This window comes from Babylonia areolata, chromosome 2, assembly GCF_041734735.1.
Source record: "Babylonia areolata isolate BAREFJ2019XMU chromosome 2, ASM4173473v1, whole genome shotgun sequence".
Lineage (NCBI taxonomy): Eukaryota > Metazoa > Mollusca > Gastropoda > Neogastropoda > Buccinidae > Babylonia > Babylonia areolata.
Genome location: NC_134877.1, coordinates 19,731,262 through 19,753,911, shown reverse-complemented (window position 1 = coordinate 19,753,911; position 22,650 = coordinate 19,731,262). Strand labels below are relative to the sequence as shown.

Genomic DNA, 22,650 nt, shown 5'->3' with positions numbered 1-22,650 from the left:
AGGCTCGGGAAGGTGGGTTACATGAATCCGGGAAGACCACGGGCACCCGGGGAACCTGCAGGCACCCTCAGAACTTTCCGGAGCTGTAAGCAGACTCGGGTCCAGAGCCAAACACGAGAAAAACACAAGAGGATGCATTTGCTAAGGCAGACACACAGAGGGGTTTCACACACAGCAGCACGTACAGTGGAATGTCTCACTGAAGGAAAATCTATCTTCATTACCACGAAAACAAAACAGAAAATGCGCGCACACAGATATACATGATAAACATAAAGACGGATCCACAGTAGTAGGCAGAGCTTTTCGGCACTGGGATTAAATTGGCAAGTTTATATTGAATATAAGAGAAAGAAAACAAGTACATCTCAGTGGCCGCTCAAAAACAAAATTAACGACAAAAAAACAAAACTAACACTCTCCACGCCCCTCCAATATAAATCAAGAGCTCGTGAGAAGAAAAACAAAAAAAGATAAGGAAGATTAAGTCTCTGGAACTGGAACGCAGTTCCAGACTCCTGAGTCCGTTTTCAAAAGACCATCGTGCCTGCGGGTAAATGTGTACCTGCGGATAGTCTGCCTGAGGCAAGGCAAACTGCCCGAGATTTAGCAATATCCGGTATTCAGGAATGCAAATCAGTGCGGAGAAAACCAAACTGATGACTAACAACACCAACGGCATCAGCATTGACATCAAAGTCAACGACGAAAAGCTTAAAACAGTCCACAGCTTCAAATATCTGGGAGCAATCGTGTCAGATGAAGGATCTAAACCAGAAGTACTCTTGAGAATTGCCCAAACAACAATGGCACTCAACAAGCTGAACACCATCTGGAACAACAAAAACATCGCTCTCAGCTCGAAAATCAGACTGATGCGTTCCCTGGTTATATCAATATTGCTCTACGCCTGCGAGACTTGGACCCTGACTGCGGACATCGAGAGAAGAATCCAAGCTGTCGAGATGAGATGCTTTCGTAGACTACTTGGCATCTCCTACAGAGACCACATCACTAACACGGAAGTAAAGAACAGAATCAAGCAAAGTATTGGACCCTACGAAGACCTTCTGTCCATAGTGAAAAAACGCAAACTTAGGTGGTATGGACACATTTCCCGATCATCTGGTCTTGCCAAAACGTTCCTGCAAGGCACCGTACAAGGAGGCAGAAGGAGAGGACGGCAGAAGAAGAGATGGGAAGACAACATCCGGGGGTGGACAGGCTTGACGCTCGGTGACGCCCTGAGGAAATCAGAAAACCGTGAAGAGTGGAGAGGGGTGGTGGCCAGGTCAGCAGCGGTGCCCCAACGGTCTGAACCCAGACTACGGGAGAGGTGAAGGTGAAGGTGAAGGTATTCAGGAACACAAGAGCCTACCCGCGGGTCCACATGTTACCCTTACTATCTGCCAAGGGTGAATGCCCACGAAGCAGAGGTAAATATGGCGAATCCTTTTGTTGCGTTGGTTTTGTTAAGGGAAAACAGGCGATTTGCTGTTGTGTTAAAGACTCCGTGTTAGTGAAGCACTTAGATTTAGGTATCTGACCGAAGATAAGCGCTATATAAGTATCCTTATCAGCAGCAGCATAACATTCGCATTCTCTCTCTCCCTCTCTCTGTCTCTCTCTCTCTCTCTGGTACATACATTTGCAGTAAAACGTTTTCTAACTGTTCCAAAGCTCTGTATGGTGAAGCTGGGAGGTATCCTTTGAATGTGAAAACATGTGTAAAGTGTATTAAATATTGGCTTAAACTGTTGAAATTGCCTCAGAGTAGACTTTGTAAACAGGTATATGATATGATGTTATCCCAGATAGAGAAAGGAAAAGGAAATTGGGCTTCTTGAGTAAGTAACGATTTTGTCAGAAAATGGTTTTGCGATTGTCTGGATGTGTCAAGGTGTGGGCTATGAGCAAACTTTTATTTCAGAATTTAAATCCAGACTGCTTGATGTGTTTAATCAAAACTGGCATTCAGACATAGAAAGTGAAAGTAAGTACAGCTGGTTCCATTTATTTAAAAGTATATTTCAAGCCGAAAAATTCCTATCTGTTATTACGAATAAATGGCATCGTAAAATGCTTGCCCAGTTTAGATTAAGAACTCTAGGCTTTCATGTCAACAAAAAATGGTCTATGCCAGGTACACCCACAAATTTTTCATGTCCTTTGTGTAACTCCACAGTTGCTGATGCAATTCATTTTATGTTTGATTGTAAATCATATGATGATTTGAGAAGTACATGTTTGGTTTTTGGAAACTGAAGAATTTACAAAAAGAAAGGATCTCTTTAGAATGTTAACATCAGAAGATCACGAGGTGATAATTTCGTTAGCAAAATGTATTATCAGAAGCTATAAAGATTAGGCATAAAGCACAACAAACATAACTACGTGGTCAGATAGGTTCAACAATTTAACAGTTTAACAAGGCAGTGTTGCATGGTGCATTGATAAATGAATGAACGGAGTTATTATGTTTTGCGTGGCTTGTTGTTTACCATCATTTTGTCTTCAAAGAAGGAACTTTGTTTTGTTTCATTATTTGCTTTCACCATTCGTTTATCATAATGGTTTGTTATAAATTGAAAGTATGTTGATGCATTCACCCATGTCATAAGGACCTCATGGCCAATGACACTAAAGTGTCAAAGCGTCAAAAAAGAGTTTCTAACACACACACACACACACACACACACACACACACACACACACACACACACACACACACACACACACACACACATTCGCACATATATGCGTATGAGTATACATACATATGTCCCACGGCTCGTTGGCGTTCGTTTGTGTGTGTGTGTTTCTCTCTCTCTCTCTCTCTCTCTCTCTCTCTCTCTCTCTCTCTCTCTCTCTCTCTCTCTCACGCACACACACACACACACACACACACTCTCTCTCTCTCTCTCTCTCTCTCTCTCTCTCTCTCTCTCTCTCTCTCTCTCTCTCTCTCTCTTTGGAGTGTTTAATATAAATCAGGTACCATTAGCATTTTGCCGAAGCGAATAACCTTCGACGAAAAACAACAAAATAGTACCAGGTGTTGTTCATAGAGAAAATAAAATCATATGTTGACAGCTTCATACGGAATATATGTTATACTTTCTTCACATCATATAACTTTGAATGGATGGTCGAACTGCAGCTGCTTTTACAACTTGATTGTTAATGTTAATTAGTTTAGGATTTTGTTTTCATCAGCAGTAATACTGTTGTTACACGTTGTTATTTGTAGTATTGTTATTTGTAGTATGTAGTATTGTTATTTGTAGTATTGTTATTTGTAGTATGTAGTATTGTTATTTGTAGTATTGTTGTTTGTAGTATGTACTCCAATGTCATCCCCCGTGTGGATGCCAGGGGTCTTTCAGTATAAACAGCATCCCTGCCTTCTGGAAATCTGTGCTAGAAATTTCCTCTTTTCTGTCACTCTCTTTGTTTCGGCCTTTTGTTTTTCTATCTTCACTGTTGTCTCCTTTTTCTGCCTTCCCAGTCCATTCCCTTTCTTTTTTCAAGCAAGCCTTAACTCACTCAGTACGACCAGTCCTCTCTTCTCCTCTACACAGACCCCTCGGATGTCCAGTGGGTGTCTGAATGACCCAACCTTTAGCTTCCGTCGTCAGAACTGTGGTATTCTTTGTCAACCTTCACCTCTTCAGTATAAGAGCGTTCCGCTTGCAATATTTTGATGATGGTAATTGGGATGAAACGCTGTTAACGTCGTCTCTTTCGCCGTTCGTATGGAGAGAGTTAACACTTTTTTTTTTCTCTTTTCCGCAGTCTGTGATGTATTGTCTGTGCTGTTTTGCTCTGGCGATTAGGTAGTGACATGTAAACACTGGGATGGGCACTAGCTGCAGTGTTATTTGCCTATATGGCCTTTCTATGTGTAATTTGTTTGGCTTTGAAGTATTGGGTTTCTTCCCTTTTTTACGATTTTTTGTAATCTGGGGATAATAAATTAAGCGGAATGGCTGGCGTCCTCAGCATGGCCAAGTCTTATTTGCCATAAAGAGCAAAATGGTTGGGATACTTTGTCATGAACTGTTTTGTGGGTTTGTCTTAGTGCTATTTTGTAGATGTGACAGTTTTGTGTTGACAGGGTTGAGCATTTGTATGGTTTGACAGTCCTGATATGGTTCTGTGTGGTCGACTGGACTATACGCAACAAGTATAAGAATAACTCTCATGTTCTTCGGGCTGTTAAAGCTATTGACATTAACGTTTCCAGTGGACAGTGTTCAGTGTTCTGTGTGTGTGTGTGTGTGTGTGTGTGTGTGTGTCTTCTACTTTATCTCTGGTGATTCATGTATTACAGTTCATTTGGGATCGCTTTTAATTCACATGATAACAGCAACAACTACAACTACAACAATAATAATAAAATAAATAAATAAATAAACTTAGCTCTGTTATTCCACTGAAGCAGGAAATGAGCGCTTCATCTCATCTCATCTCATTCGTTCGTGGGCTGCAACTCCCATGTTCACTCGCATGTACAGTCAGCCTCTGTGTACGTGTATGTCCATTTTCACCCCGCATGTTGGCAGCCATACTCCATTTTCGGGGCCTTGCATGCTGAGTATGTTCGTGTTTCCACAAAAAGCCGAGAACTGACATGGATTACGGGACTTTTAATGTGCCCTTTTTTTCTTTTTTTTTTACATGTTCACACATTCGAGGCGCCAGCATGTCTGCACAGTTGTTATCCTGAGTGGTCAGAAAAACTGGAACAGAGAGATAGGTAAATTGGGAGAAAGAAGAGTGAGAAAACAGGGTAGTGTTGGAGAGGGAAAAGACATATGTTCTTGAGCCTGTCAACAAAAAAATAAGGCAGAGTTTGAGAATGGAAAGCCGGTTTTTGTTTGTTTGTGCACGTTTGTTCCAGAGTATATTGAAAACACAAACCGGGATAATGACACAGACGGACAAAGGAAGCGAAAAGAAAGATGAAGTTGTTTGTTTGATTTTCCAGGTGTGTTCTTGTGTTAGTCAAACTGAGACTGTGAGACTGAGAGATTTAGAGAATATAATTACTTTGTTTCAGCTCTGTTCGATAACACACTCAGACAATGAGACAGGGATAGATAGATAGATAGATTGACAGATATATAGATAGAGGGAAGGAGAGAGAGAGAGACAGGGAGTAATTCAGAAAGTCAGGCAGACAGACAGAGAAAGAGAGAGAGAGAGATACGGTAAAGACATTAATCACGTGTGTTCTTGTGTCCATAAATAACACACAAACCACAACTCAACGTAAAATCATTTTATTTACAAGGATCAACAGTTCCGACATGATTAATCATAATTGATAATTTACTGCCAACCATCAGCATTTCATAGTCATGAAGATGGATGTATACACTCCACAACCAAAAAAAAGAATCACTATTTTGTTCACTTTTTAAATGTTGAAATGTGTTTATAAACCGAAGGTCCTACAGTCCTGTCTATCTATTAATTCAGCAAAACATTCACAACAAAACACCTTTCAGTCTTTTGTTGAACATCCTTTCAACATAAGCGATATTACATGTGGGTATTTAATGAACAAAACACGCATGTATTGAGTATCCATCCAGTTAAATTAGGTGCGATGGCGTTTGTGCGTGCGTGCGTGCGTGTTTTTTTGTTTTTGTTTTTGTTTTTTCGTTTTGTTGTGTGTGTGTGTGTGTGTGTGTGTGTGTGTGTGTGTGTGTGTGTGTGTGTGTAAAATTAATGGTTGTGTCATTGTGTTTGTGGCAGGCGCACGCTAGCGTATGTCTGTGTATGTGTAGGAGAGAGAGAGGGGGCCGGGGGGTGGGGGGTAGGGGTTGATAGTCTGTGTGTATGTGTGAAAATGTAACCAGACTAAAGAAGAAAACAGAAATTAGAATCCAACATACAAGCCATTAAAATATACGTGCTGTATGAATGGAAGCATACGGTTTCTTGATTATAAGATTGATTTTTTTTCCGTAAGCGCAAGTTGTGTTTGAATAACAGAGCAATAGCGATTATTCACAGAACAAACAATTTGCCAAGCTTTATGCTCATGAACGTTTTGTCAGGTCAATCAACAAAATGTTCCAAATGCTTTCTCTCTCTCTCTCTCTCTCTCTCTCTCTCTCTCTCTCTCTCCAGCGCATACACACACGGGTCATTCCCAAACCGCATAAATACACCCGTGAACGCACAAACACACACGCGCGCGCAGGCACACACACGGTCACACACACACACACACACACACACACACACACACACACACACACACACACATTATGAATTTGAACATTCCGGAATGTTATTTCAGTTTGTAAAATAATCACATCTGAACCTGCACCCATAAGTAAAACGCACACATTTCATGACTTCATTTTCAGGGTAATAGATAGGTCTAAGAAGAACGAATGGAAATCCCGTTGTGTTTTATCAGTGGTTAAACCACGGGTCTCGGAATGAAACTCGCTTTGCCTGCACTGGTAGCATTTTTTCAACCATTAAGCGCCCATACATACGCTCTGAAGCGATGTAGCCTTGTCTGGGCCAAACCGCTTCGGAATGGAGAAATGGAAAAAAAAAAAAAAAAAAAAAAAAACCTGGGAAGACAATGATCGCACATATTGTAATTTGTTTGTTTTCAGTCATCGGCGAGCTCCAGTGTAGCCTGACATTTAAGAATGCAACTGCTTTTTTAATTCAGTGGTAGGAACTGTATGCGTTCAAACTTGAAGCTTGTTTTTGATATGCTTTGCAGCAGTTAATGTGATTTAAATAGGTATGTAGCAGCTGAAAGAATTGTCCGCATGAACGCACTGTACACAAGTGGCATGCGTTACAACTGTTCAGCCAGCCAAGTTGCGTTTTGACATATTTTGGTGGGAAATGGTAGTGGTAGCAGAATGCACGCCTGCATTTCATTATCATGTTTTATCAAATTACACCACTCAACATCAGTTACAATGCGATATATTTTATTATATGACTATATTATATCACAAACTTACGCACACACGAGCGCGCGCATGCACAAAAACGCTTGCCTGCCATGTCAACACACACACACACACACACACACACACACACACACACACACACATTCACGCATGTTCGACCCAACACACGAACTCTCTTGGCTTCACTTATTCATTTATCTGGCTTTTAGTTCATGTTCAGCTCAGTTACCCTTTGTTCATATTCATCCAAGGCAACTATATCTGTCAACGTACATAAAATAAGACAAATTTGGTTCACATGAAACTTAACGTAAATCAATATTCATGCCAGGGAGAGAAAAAACTTACTTCGTACACAACTCAAACAAGTAAGCGTGTACATTCGTTCTCAGACATGCAAACGTTCTGGAACAATAAGTCCCACCGTCCTTTTCTTCTGATTTCACTCTCGGTCTCTCTTTCATGTTTCATCTCAGAAAATTGCCAGGCAGCGTCACATTGGCACATGCATGTGGATGAAGGAAGTAGCGGTGGAGGTCGTTCAGCTGAACAACAGGGTACAGGACTGACCCGGCAGTGGGGGAGCGGAAGTGGGGGTGGAGGCAGACCAGTGGTGGAGGTTCTGCACCCATCTCGGACCTGTCGGGGAGGACATAACGGTCCGTTAAAGACCTCCCGTGTTCCTGGCGTGTCACCACACAGGTGGGTATGGGATGGCAGGTTAACTATCGGGACTGAAAGTGCTGTCAACAGTGAAGGCCACCTGGAGGTTTGTGGAGCAGACGTGGTTGAGGGTGAGTGTGGGGGACTGTCAGTAGTCATAGGGCTGCTGCGGGGCAGGGCTGGCCTCAGAGCAGGGCCGACAGGCACACTCCGTGGCCACCCCCACGTAGACCACCAGCACCCTCCTGGGCCGCCCCGGGCACCGGAACCGCGTCCTCCGGTAGCTCAGCTGGTGGGGCTTGCAGCACGTGCAGTAGGCCACGTGACGCAGCTGCTGCAGGTCTATGTCCCAGTCCGGCACGGATCGCGAGTGGCACGTGCCCTCACAGGAGCTGGTGCGCACCGCCCGCCGGAGACAGCCAGGGGGACGGAGGACACGCACGAGATCCCTCTGCCGGCACGTCTCGGTGGGTGAGAAGTACGACTGCCTCTCCGCGTAGTTGTCCGGCAGCAGGGGGAAGGCACCACGCCGGCCTCGGGTCTTGAACGTCTTGGGGCCAGTCTTCACAGGGGGCACGGCAGAAGTGGCGGGCATGACCAAAGGAAAGTTCTCGTGTGGGACCTCACCCGTGCCAGCAGAAAGGGGCGTGCTTGAAGGCAGTGCAGAGAGGGAGGAAGGAGTTTGTGTCTGGTTGCTGGCTTTACCATGAATGTTGCTGAAAAATAACACGTGCTTCAAGAAATCGAACATTGTTCTCCATTTGCCGCTCCGATTAGCGCTCGTGGTGAGGGAAGTGTTGGAAAAGCTGCTGAATCGATGGACGTCGTCGCCCTGCAGAGTTCTTTGGGAACTGGAGTTCTTTTGTCTACTTCCAAAACCAGCGTCCGTATGTTTAGCATCCCCATCTGGTAACGACAGTGATGTTTTGTCAGTTTTCAGTGAAGCACTTGTCAGTATGGTGATGTGGCTTCCACCCATCAAGTTCTGTGCAAGAAATAGTTTGGCTGATCCCGTGTTCACAACGAGGCTCATGAACAACAACAAACTTAGGCGTTTGCAGAGCAGATTCATCTTCAGTCACGCTGTTTTCCTGCCAAACTATTCGCTGTGTTTATCACTTTTTCTGTTGACTTTTTGGTTAGCTCTTTTCAAGACGAGTTTCAATGACACGTTGAATCTTCACATGCATGCATAAAAAAAACTGCAAATGGTATTTGCTCTCTGAAGCGGTAGTTGGTACACAGTACGAAAGCACTAACACCATAAGATTCAGTACAAGAAGCGTCTGCTTTCCAGCCGCAGAACAATGTTTTATTATTTCAAATCCTATTCAACTCAAGAGGTGCACACACACAAAAAAACTGGTGTAGGTAGCCGAGTTTTGATTTTTCTTCTTACATAACAACTGGATATTGTTTGTTATCCATACGTGTTCATACATCAACTGGACTGGAGAAGTTTTAAGAAGTTAATTGGAAACAACTGAAAAGGCTGCTGGACAGTAAAATAGCGAGGCTGGCATAACCTCCACCTGGTTTCGTCAAGAGGCTAAATGTGTGTCCTCGGCCTAATCTTCATGATGCCAAATTTATAATCACCACGGCTGCAGGGTTTCACCGCGACAACACGTTTTCAACAGGCGTGGCCTGAACTGACACGTGCCCAGGATGTCGCGCTGTCTTGGCGCAAGCGGACATACCATTGGATGAGGTATTTTTACCGTGGGCTGGTTATGCATATGCATATCTGTCATTGCTTTGATCACAATATGATCACGGCCTCTTCAGCTACAAACGTGACGAAAGAAAGAGTTCTTGAGACTTCAGACAAGTCAGACGGAAGCAGGGAGAGATGGTGGTGTGGTAAACGGAGGGATGGAGGAATACATGTGTAAACAGCATTTTCTCTTGAATACACAGTTTCTGTGCTTGCTGCCGCGCTCAAAGACAGTTGTCTAAAAAGACATATCTACCACATAGACTGACACATAATCGAACATTAAACAGAAATCGTACATTTCAAAGATTATCAAAATTACGCTCCAAAATTATGATCACTATCAAAGTGACAGGAGAATGAACGTGTCGTGGTGGAGAGGAGGGGGTAAGAATGTAACAGTCAGTAACAGGGGGTAAAGGTGCCGACACACAAGATGTTGGCTGTGAGCTGCCCGAACGTTGCGGATGGGTGTGTGACGTTACCGTTTGTCCTCTCTCTTCCCAATTCATGTTGTCGAGTCTTGAACGGATGAAATGTGTCCTCCCCCAACCAACTAGCCGTGTCTGGGCTTTTGGCACGCATTGCTGAAAAGCGTCAAGATGTAAGCTCTTAACTTGTTGCTCCGCTGTTTATGTGTACATGTATAATTTTTTTTTTTTCTGAATAAAGATTTTTTTTAAACCAAAATCGTCAAGATGTTTTGAATGGGAAACTTATCAACATGATGCATCTACATGATTGAAATAAGCCACTCACATCTTTGCCTATTTGCGAGGCAACAGACTCATTCTCACATATCTTATCGCATTTCGCATTTGACTTGTAGGCCTATAACTGCACTTTCTAAGCTCTTCCCGCAAACACCTCTTTGGCCAAATGCCAAGTCCCGTAACATGCTTTAATGACTACACACACTCAAAAACCGCGGAATGATTATGCTTGTACAGGTGGGAAACTGAAAATCTATATTTGAAATGACTTGAACAATCGAAAAGACTGAATTCCAAACATCGGAAAACAACCAATTTGGATTTTTTTTTTTTTTTTTTTCGGATTTGCGTTTCATATTTTCCAAAGCATTACATAAAAGTTTGAGGTTATTATACTGTTTTGTTTCGTGCCTAATTTTTTGTGTGGTTTTTTTTTTTTTTTTTTTTTTTTTTTTTTTTTTGAATAAACCTTTCTTGTTTCACAATGACTATGAATCGCAATCAATCAAAATCCAGCTTTTGATCCAATATCATTGTATGGAACTGGACAATGGAAATGATGTAAACTTTTACGCGCACACACACATTGGCCTATACTTCAGAAACCCCCCATGGGGATGCCGGGGGTCTTTCAGTGTGAATAGCATCCCCGCCTTCTGGAAATTCTGTGCTAGAAATGTCCTCTTTTCTATCACTCTTCGTTTCTACCTTTTTTTCTTTCTTAACCGTTGGATCAAGTTGTTTTCAAGCAAGCCTTGACACTTTTCTCTCTTTTCCGCATTCTATGGTGTACTATATGTGCTGTTTTACTCTGGCGATTAGGTAGTGAGACGTAAACACTGGGATGGGTACTAGCTGCCCATTCTGCAGTGTTATTTACCTATATGACCTTTCTATGGGTGTGTGTGTGTGTGTGTGTGTGTGTGTGTGTGTGTTTTGTTTGTTTGTTTGTTTATGTTTGTTTGTTTTTTGTTGTTATTGTTGTTTTTTGTTTGTTTTTGTTTTTTGTTTTTCGGTGTGTGTGTTTTTTTGTTGTTGTTGTTGTTGTTTTTGTTTGTTTGTTGTTGTTTTTGCATTGAAGTATTGGTTTTATTCCTTTTTTACGATTTTTGTTGTGGGGGTGATAAATTAAGCAGAATGGCTGGCCTGACATAGTCATATTTGCCATAAGGAGCTAAATGGTTGGGATACTGTGTCATGAACTGCATTTTTGTGGGTTTGTCTTAGTGTTTTATTGTAATTGTGACAGTTTTATGTTGACGCTGTTGAGCACTTGTATGGTTTGACAGTCCGTCGACTGGACTTTGAGCAACAAGAACAATGCTTCGGAAAAAGAAGGAGGGCAGGAGAGAAGGGGGCTGGGGGTAGAAGGGAGAAGGTGGATGGAACATATACACACCTTGTGTGTGTGTGTGTGTGTCTGTGTGTGTGTGTGTGTGTGTGTGTCTTTGGAGGTGTGTGTGTGTGTGTGTGTGTGTGTGTGTGTGTGTGTGTTTGGAAATGATCAACAGAAACAGGATATATATATATATATTATAAAAAGAAGCAGGATATATATGTATATATATATATAGATACATACATACATACATACATAAAAAGGAAAGGAAAGGAAAGAGGAGAGGGGGCAGATGGAGAAGAGGGGTGGTGGAAGAGAGATTACTCTCTCACTCATTTTTTTTTCCACCTCTTCCACCTCTGTTCACCCCCCCTCTCCACCTTCTATCTCTCTCTTTCCTCTCAAGTTTCGTCACTCTTCCACCTCTACTCCCCCACAGCCCCTCGCTTCTCTCTCCTCTGGCCTGACATAGTCATATTTGCCATAAGGAGCTAAATGGTTGGGATACTGTGTCATGAACTGCATTTTTGTGGGTTTGTCTTAGTGTTTTATTGTAATTGTGACAGTTTTATGTTGACGCTGTTGAGCACTTGTATGGTTTGACAGTCCGTCGACTGGACTTTGAGCAACAAGAACAATGCTTCGGAAAAAGAAGGGGACTGGGGGACTGGCACGGGAAAAGGAAGGGCAGGAGAGAAGGGGGCTGGGGGTAGAAGGGAGAAGGTGGATGGAACATATACACACCTTGTGTGTGTGTGTGTGTGTCTGTGTGTGTGTGTGTGTGTGTGTGTGTCTTTGGAGGTGTGTGTGTGTGTGTGTGTGTGTGTGTGTGTGTGTGTGTTTGGAAATGATCAACAGAAACAGGATATATATATATATATTATAAAAAGAAGCAGGATATATATGTATATATATATATAGATACATACATACATACATACATAAAAAGGAAAGGAAAGGAAAGAGGAGAGGGGGCAGATGGAGAAGAGGGGTGGTGGAAGAGAGATTACTCTCTCACTCATTTTTTTTTCCACCTCTTCCACCTCTGTTCACCCCCCCTCTCCACCTTCTATCTCTCTCTTTCCTCTCAAGTTTCGTCACTCTTCCACCGCTACTCCCCCACAGCCCCTCGCTTCTCTCTCCTCTTTCCCCACCCCCACCCCCCACCCCCCCACCCCCCACCCACTCCCACCCACCCTCCCCATTTTTTTTCTTCTTCTTCTTCTTTTCCTGTTTTCTTACAGCTACCATTGTGTATAACCCGCACCTCCTAAACGTCCTTGGAGAAAGGCAAGCCAGAGAATTGAACGACGGAAGTAGACTGATGTCACACACATTCTTACGAACTGCGCTGCCTGCGAACCATCGCCGTTTCCTGGTGATGGTGTTCGGGGAGATCCTGGACTTCACTGAGGGGTGAACAACACCATACACGTCATGGACCACCCGGGGAGAGCACAGCAGACTGTACAGGGAGAGGCAGTACAGTGGGAGGCGGGGGAGTAGGTCTAAAACTAAATCACGAACTGATGGGAGAACAGGATGGTCCTTGGTCAACAAGTTACTACCATCACCACCACCACCACCCACCACCACCCCCCATCCCCCCCCCCATCCCCTCACCCCACCCCCCACCCCCACCCCCCAAAAAAGAAAGAAAAACTGCTTGAATCCACACAACTTTCTGTGAGATCATGATTATGAAAGAGCATCATGATGACTGGCTGATGATTTTCATTTATGTGACTGCATGTCTGTTCATTATAAAGGAGAGGAAAAAAATTGACGTACGTGCACAGATGCATACGTACAAAATGCTGAATATCAATAGCTAATCGACATGCAATTTTGAAAAATAAAACTACGAATCAATTTTGTGAATGACTGTTTGTTGTCATTAGCGTTCTGTTTTTAAGATGTTTTTTGTTTATTTTGCTAAATAGATGATGGTATTTTGCATAATGTATATATATTTTTATCACAGAAAAATGCATCATAATAGATATGAGTTCTTGTCTCTTCTACTAACATGTTGATAATCTGCATTAAAGTGTGTGTGTGTCCGTGTGTCTGTGCCTCTATGTGTGTGTGTGTGTGTCTGTGTGTCTGTGTGTGTCTGTGTCTGTGTCTGTGCCTCTGTGTGTGTGTGTGTGTGTGTGTGTGTTCTAGCGTTACGTGTGAATGTGTATACTTATCCCGACAAGCCCTGAATACCACATCACTATCATCAGATCTTGTTATCTGGCAGTTACCAGCCACAAAAGATTAAAAACCGGAAGGAAACAGAAAAGACAGAGGCGGATCACGATGACACTGGGAAGACTAATCAAGCGGGAAAATTACAACAAAAATTTTTTTGCCAAATGCATGCGTTCTACAGATCATCACAGTTTTATTTGCAAAGAACACTTGTTGTGATTATACGCCTGAACTATAAAAAAAAAGAAGAAGAAGTGTTTCTTGAGCAAAAAAGGAAGAAATGGATGAATTAATCGTTGCGTCTTTCGTTGAAATGGGGATCCTTCATTTTGTTGCGCGTTTCGAAAAGCTTTGATGTTAATGGTGTTTGTTTGTCTATTGATTACGTTTTTACAAAACGGATCTTAGCAGTTTCATGTCGTTTGCTGAACACGTTACATGCGAGGCTTTCCTCAAGAATATCAGTAAGTAATCCTTATATCTATTTGTAAGAACCCTTATAACCCTTATATATATGACATTAACACCTTTACGTATTCTGTGTGTGTGTGTGTGTGTGTGTGTGTGTGTGTGTGTGTGTGTGTGTGCGTGTGTGTGTGTGTGTGTGTGTGCGTGTGTGTGTGTGTGTGTGTGTGTCTTGTCTGAAAGTCGGTCTGCTCCTGTCCTCACTCTCTCTTTGCCTCTCTCCAAGCAAATGTCATGACACAGCTACTTTTATGTTCAGTGACCATCAAGGTCAAGACGAACAGTGAAGCCAAGCCAGGTGGTGGGTGGTCATTGCACACAGTGTCGGGAAAAGGCCGCTTACGAAAGACAGAGCGCCGTCTCCGACACGCACGTGCACGTGTATCGATGTCTGTGCAGAAGATAGAGAGGTAATTTACACCCGACGACGTCGTCTGTCTGCCTCCAAAGCCAGTCTGAATAGATCGACAGGCTGTGGCAAAAGCCAGACCGGTAATTAACCGTCCCTAATTATAAAGCACACAACATGTGGGAGGAAGGAAGGGCCATCCAGGAATAGGCAAGCTCCCAGCAGCTCGTCGTTGACATTTTGTCACGACTTTCTTGTGCTGAGTCAGTGAACCGCCACTGGGTTTGACATTCCTGGGTAAGCCATGTGAACAAAGACATATCAACCAATGCTAAACGAAACAGTGTTTTCTTCTTTGAACAAAAAAAATCCATGTTTATAGTGGCCAATTGTTTATTCTTTGAAATGAGACAGAAACCTTTCTCTACTTTAAAATATTCGATGTCACAGTGATAAATAGTTTCCAACTTTGAAGTGAGATAAACGTTGACGGTGATAAAAAATAAAATAAAATAATAATAATAATAAATAAAAAATCTAAGCTGGAATAGCACCAGAAACATTTTTAACAAAACAGTCGTATGTCAAAGTGATCAAAACTTAAGTTTAAAGTGAGCAACAAACATGTTTTCAACTTTAAATCGTTATGCATGTATCTATTACTTAATCAAATTACGAAATCAAAGTTTCAACTTTAAAGTGAACAACGAAAAATTTCTGCTAAGAAACATTGTTAATGTAATCATTTTTCTTTAAGTTTGAAGTGAACTAATAACTTTTTTTTTCTTTTTTCTTCTTCAGATCTAAAAACATTGTATGAAAATGTGACCAGACATACGAACTTTTAAGTGAACAGTATCAGAGGCGCTCACGTTGTTTGACGACTATGAAATATGGCGTCAGCGGAATATGCCAGTATTGACCGATATCTCCTTCATCCGTTTGAAAGTCAAAGGCAGTTCTAGGCCGTGGGCTTTGATACTACTGCAATCGATCATCACTAACTGAGGCATATTTATTTTGCATTAATTGAATTTTTTTTTAAATTCCACCAAACAAACAAGAGAGGTATAAACTTCAGCGCTTACATGTGCATCCTTCAGAAAAACAAAACAAAAAGCGAAACAACCAACAACAAAACATGCACACTGAAAATAGAAAAGGGTGATTCCCTTTACTTATAGAGTTTGGTTGTTGTTGTTTTTAAACTCGTTAATGTAATCAATATTTTTGTTTCATAACAAACCACATAAATTCAAAAACAAAATGTGTAAACTGAATATATCAATCCAAATCTGTTACTTCAATGGGAAGTTTGGAACCACACAGTCGACAGTCGTCCACTTCACGAATGTGTCTTTGGGAGTGTTGCTTAAATTTCCTGACCAGTATACCTTCCACAGGTATCTGAATGTCTCGGGCCTGGTTAACGTCGAAATATAGAATAGAACGAAGTGTACAGTACAGCCTTGTCACGTTGTCCCCAACCAACATGGACCTTCATAGCATCATCATCATCATCATCAATTTTGGGAAGAAGGCATCGGAGGAGTAGGATTAAACCAAGCACATTAGGGTCGGAACTCGCAGCACTAAAACGCATCTGCCACCTGCCAACCTTTTTTTTTTTTTTTTTTTTTTTTTAATCTCATGCTATTTTAGTGCTAAAAACCAACTGATTACTGGACTCGGAGTAACAAAATCGTTTAAGTCATGTTATTTTGATGTATCTCGGTTATTTAAGAATTGAAGTTCGTGGTAAAGGAGGCGTGCCACGCTGCCAGGCACACACCGCAGCATGTAGCCGTTTCCTACAGATCTGCGCACCAGTGTACCGGCGCTTTGCTTACCGAAACTCAGTGAGAACTACCATCGATTCTTTTTTCTTTTCTTTTCTGTTTTTTGTACACGCGCGCGCGCGAGTATGTGTGTGTGTGTGTGTGTGTGTGTGTGTGTGTGTGTGTGTGTGTGTGTGTGTGTGTGTAGTCAATTCAGTATCCATTCAAAATGAATATTATTCATATACAGTAAACACGTCGATGGTGTAGTAAGAGTCATTGCATGTGTTCTGTCCAGATTTCTTCTTCTCGTAAATGCGAACAGGACACGGGGAAAAAAAATATATATAATGTCGACTTCAAACCCAAACATACGTTCTGGCAACTGGGTAGAGCCCAATTATGAATTTTTAGATCGATAATCTCAACGAAATAAACCGGTCATTATCCGGATATACGGCATAATCCGGACGAGTTACGACCTATTATCGGTAAGATTGTAAAGGGTTTTTCCCACTATGTTTATTCCAAATTCAGTTGGTATCGGAAGACAAAGTGTTTTCAGAGAAAATGAATTTAATGTTTACCACGACACACACACACACACACACACACACACACATATACATATATATATATATATATATATATATATATATATATATATATATATACACATATACATACACTACTCGCGCCTGCCACACATATATCCCTGATGAGTAGGTGTTTCCATGGAAACAAAACACGAACAACATGAATGGAGAGGAGAGGCTTCCTGTCATGGCAAACACAATGGCTTTCACAATCCCATGATTTCAAGTTGATCAGTTCCTTCTCCCAAGGTTGTTCACTACCTCTCCATGAACCAGTCCACACCCCATTGCCCATGAACCATTATACTTAACTTTGATATTGATTCAGTCGCTACACTCACATGAAGCCATTTTAACAGGCCCAAAAATCGTCTGTGATGACGCGTCCATTCAGTCTGCACCAATCACAGACCTGCATTGTTCCCCCACCCCTTCCAAACCTGCGAAGAAAAACAATAAACATGACTGTCTGAGTTGACAAGTGTCGGTTTGTGTTCATGATATAGGTTATTTTCCGCCGTTTTTAAAACCTAACTTCATGAGGACAGTGGATTCATACCATTTCTCATAATATGCCTGCATAGTAAAACGCATGAAAATCTTCGTTCAAATCGGTCTCAGATCTTAGGATACCAAATAGGAAATAAAATTTCTTTACGGAGATTTCGCAAAGTTCTACACAACAACTTTTCTAAATCTTTTACAATTTTTTAAGATTTTCCAGAAAATTGCCTCCTGCCCTCCATACCACTGATGTAAGCTACGTTCTCCATGCAAGCTACGTTTGCGGCATTGTTTCGGCAACCATCAGCCTGTGCACTGCTAATGCAGAAAACACCACTGACGATATCGTATTATCACTATCGCATTAAAGATGTCACGAATGAAATAATTTCATTATCTTGCAGAAAATTTCAACAAATCACACAATTTTTTAAAATAATTTCAACAGTTTCCAACACACACTGTCATCGTTATTGTAGTAGTAGTCGTAGTAGTAGTAGAAAGTGGGCTCCGCCTGGTTGAACGATTGTATATTATCATGCCATAATCATTATCAACATTGGTGGTGGTAGTAGTTGTATTAGTAGCAGCGTGATATGGACACTTAAATAGAATGATATGGTTACTTACATAGCGTTTATCCTCGGTCGGAGACCATGCTCTAAGCGCTTTACAAACTCGGGGTTATCTGCACAACGGACTTTTCTACCTGGGTAGACCGGAGCCGACTGACGGCTGCCATTGGGCGCTCATCATTCGTTTCCTGTGTCATTCATTTAGATTTCAAGCACACACACACACATTCACACTCACACAGACATGTAACATTTTACGTGTATGACCGTTTTGTATATTAACCCCGCCATGTAGGTAGCCATACTCCGTTTCCGATGGTGTGCAGACTGGGTATGTTCTTGTTTCCATAACCCACCAAACACTGACATGAATTACTGGATATTTCGCGTGCGTATTTGATCTTGTGTGTGCGTATACACACGAAGGAGGTTCAAGCACTTTCAGGTCTGCACGCATGTTGACCTGGGAGATTGGAAAAATCTCCACCCTTTACCCACCAGGCGCCGTTACCGAGATTCGAACCCCGGACCATCAGATTGAAAGTCCAACGCTTTAACCACTCGGCTATTGCGCCCGCAGCAGCAGTAGTGATAGTAACAGCCTCGATCTGTATTATTCGATGGCGTCTGCAGTGGCTGAACAATCCAATCCTTAAATGATAGTCTACTCTGTTTTACTAGAATTATCATTGTTCTTTTCGTTGTTAATTACCAGTCTTCATCATGAAGGTGTGAATGTAGCTGTAGCCACAGTCTTAGTCATATCATTATACTTTGGTTAATTGCTCTACGCTCGCGCGGGTGTGTGTTGATGATAATTACAATAGTGGTGGTGGTGGAAGCGACTGCCCACAGTGCAGAAGGACAAAGGAAATGAAATGTTCTCAAGGACAAAAACAGGAAAAGGAAGCTAGAAGATGTGTCTAACAACCTAAGAATAAACAGCTGCATGCATGGCGGGGTAAACAGGCCCTAAATGAAAAAAAAATGAAAAAAAGTCATACATGTAAAATTTCACACGTGTGTGTGTGTGTGTGAGCGCTCGAGGCAGCCAGTCAAGTGTTCCTCAGTTCCTCTAAAGTCGAACTCGCTTTAAATTTTCTCATCAGGTAAGTCAACACAATTCTTTGGCTCCGGTCAACAGCCCACTTTATCTCAATAGATTTTCCTCGCTTATTTTGACCTTGTGTAAGTGAACACCTCAAATATGTCGACAATTTTTTTGCGTACCAGAAGTCTCCCCACACCCCTCCCTAAAAAGTCGACACAAACGGATAGAACGTTCAGTTCTGAGCTGTTTTCCCTCTACTCGGCAGAGTGGCTGCCTGTTGTATGCCGACTCATGAATCTAAAATCATAACTGATGTATAATAGAACACCAAGCTGGTGTTAATCTGGCATTCTAAAAATATTATTCAATTCATATTGACTTCATTATAGCAATTTAACATTTTGTATGTTTCTGTTAAATCTCCTCTTTGCCGTCTTCCCTTTAGTGAATGCAGATTGAAGTATATAAATCTCTGTTGATAGCTCATAGCTTTGCATTCTTTTAATAACTTAGTTGCTCTTCTTTGTACCCTTTCTATAGCTGACCGTAGATTGTCTCTTGAGGTATGGGTGCCACACAATATTACCATATTCTACTTGTGATGCTACTAATGCTTTATATAGTTTAAGAAATATATCTCTATCTAAATAGGTAAATGTTCTCTAAATTATTCCTATCATCTGGTTGGCTTCATTTATTATATTCTGTATATGCTTGTCAAATGATAATTCTTTATTGAAAATTATGCCAAGGTCTTTCTCACTTTGACATTTCTCAATGTCCTGTATTATTATAATTTATGGTATTTGTGTTCTGGATTTCACAATACAATACACACAATACACAAACTTTATTGTCTATACTTTGGTACAGAGATTTTCTTTTTGGCAGCAGCACATGTCCAACATAAGAAGAAAACAACAAACAAATAAAATGAATAAAATGAATAGGAAAAAAAAAAAAAAAGATAAATTAAAAATTAAATGGCACCAAATGGAAATAGCTATATACAAATATACAGATTACTGAAGTTTACGTGCCTCTCCATTTCAGACAGCCAAACCGCATTGCACATCTACCCCCCCACCCACCCCCCCACACACACACCCCATGCACACACACCATGTGCACACAAACGTACACATACATACATATATATATATATATACACACACACATACATACACATACATACACACACATGCATACATATATATACATACACAAATACATACATACTTACATACATACATCTATATATATATATATATATATATATACATATGTACACATATATATACATATATATATGTATACACATATATACATACACACATATATAAACATATATACATACATATATAAATACATACATACACACATACACACACACATACATATATACATATACATACACACACACACACACATATATATATATACATATACATACACACATACATATTATATATATATACACATATACATATATATATATATATATATATATATATACATATATATATATACACATATATATATATATATATATATATATATACATACATATACATACATATACACACACACATATACATACACATAAATATATAATTTTTAAACATTTACACATATGTACACACACATATACCTACACACGTACATACGTACATATACACACACATATATATATATACACATATACACATACATACACATATCCCATACACATGCATATACACATATACACATGTAACACACACACAATCAACAGGCTAAAAAAAATTTTAAAAAAATAAAAAAAAACCTGCACTTCCATGGATCACTAAAATTTTAGTGGCAACACAGTAAAACAATTTTTACTCATTCATACTAAATTTAAAAAAAAAAAAACAACCCTAGCACCACATTCTTCCCCCACTCCACCCCATCCCCACATCCTGAGGTCCATAATTCACATAAAACCAAACACACACACACACACACACACACACACACACACACACACACACACATACACCAGTTATAATTTCACCACAATTTTCAAGGTTGTAAACATATCATAATTACATGAATTAATAAAGAAGGTTAAAATAAATATTTTTTATAAGGAGTAAAAGCACATACACACCCACACCCGTTGTTCACACACACACACACACACACACACACACAACACACAACACACACCAGTCACAATTCCACCACAGTTTTCAGGTTTTTAAAATATATCAGAAATACATAAATGAATGGATAAGTAAGTTAAAAATAAATAAATAATTTTTCTAAGAAGTAAAAGCATTTAAAATATATCAGAAATACATAAATGAATGGATAAGTAAGTTAAAATAAATAAATATTTTTTATAAGAAGTAAAAGCACACACACACCCACACCCATGTTCTCACACACACACACACACCAGTCATAATTTCACCACAATTTACAATGTTATAAACATATCATAATTACATAAATTAATAAAGTAAGTTAAAATAAATAAATAATTTTTATAAGAAGTAAAAGCACATACACACCCACACCCATGTTCACCCCCCCCCCCCACACACACACACACACAACACACAAGTCACAATTCCACCACAGTTTTCAAGACTTTTCAAGACTTGGATTTCTTTCCTCAATGTGCATTACTTTACACTTTGGTATTTAGAATATAGATTCCATCTATCAGACCAGTCCTGTAACTTAAGTAAGTCCTTTTGTAGTGTAGTACTACGAGGGTCATTCAATAAATAAGGTGAATTTTTCGGTATAAGGACTTCTAATACAGATAGAAGCTTACTTCTTTTCTTTTTTTTTACTTCTTTTTCACATGGATTTAATTTGTTTTGCAGATTAAAAAAAACTTTGAGAGTTTTGGCGATTAACAAAGATGGCCGACCAAGAAGCATGCTCCAGGATTGAACAGCGGTCAGTTATCAAGTTTTTGGTTGCTGAAGGGTGCAAACCAGTTGAAATTCATAGGAGAATGTCAGCTGTGTATGGTGCCACATGTTTCAGCCGAAAAAATGTCTACAAGTGGGCTAAATTGTTTAAAGAAGGACGGAGCAGTGTTGAGGATGAAGACAGGCCTGGAAGGCCTACAGAAGTGAGGTCTCCTGAGGTGATCGAATCAGTCAATGACCTCATTCAGTCTGACAGAAGGGTGACAGTGGATGACATTGCAAGGACTTTGAGCTTATCTGTTGGGACAGCACACAAAATTGTCCATGATGACCTTGGCTACTCGAAGGTCAGCTGCCGGTGGGTGCCAAAGATGCTTACTCCAGAGCACAAACAGAGGAGGGTCGAGTTGTCCCAGCAGTGTCTCTGCCGCTATGAGAAGGATGGTGATGAGTTTCTGAAGAAGGTGGTCACATGTGACGAGACATGGGTTTGGCACTATGAGCCTGAGTCCAAACGGCAGTCCATGGAGTGGAAGCACGTAGGCTCTCCAGTGAAGAAAACGTTCAAGTCCCAGCGGTCCACGAGGAAGGTGATGCTCACCGTTTTTTGGGATATGCAAGGCCCAATCACCATTTCATTCCTTGAGAAAGGAAGCACTGTGAACAGTGCCAAGTACTGTGAACTGCTGAGGCAGGTCAAGAAAGACATAAAGAACAAACGCAGGGGTCATCAGTCAGAAGGAGTCATCTTGCATCATGACAACGCAAGGCCTCACACAGCAGCCCGAACGGTGCAGACCATCAACGAGCTGGGCTGGGAACTGCTCCCTCATCCC

General features: G+C 40.9%; 1 long non-coding RNA gene across 1 annotated transcript in view; it reads left to right on the top strand.

Moving 5' to 3' along the window:
- LOC143298912 (uncharacterized) overlaps positions 1–12,907 on the top strand; it is a 60,578-nt gene extending 47,671 nt beyond the window's left edge. The window contains exon 3 of the long non-coding RNA XR_013057446.1: positions 12,633–12,907. This is a non-coding gene — a long non-coding RNA (uncharacterized LOC143298912). The remainder of the gene's footprint in view (positions 1–12,632) is intronic.
- The last annotated feature ends 9,743 nt before the right edge of the window (positions 12,908–22,650 follow it).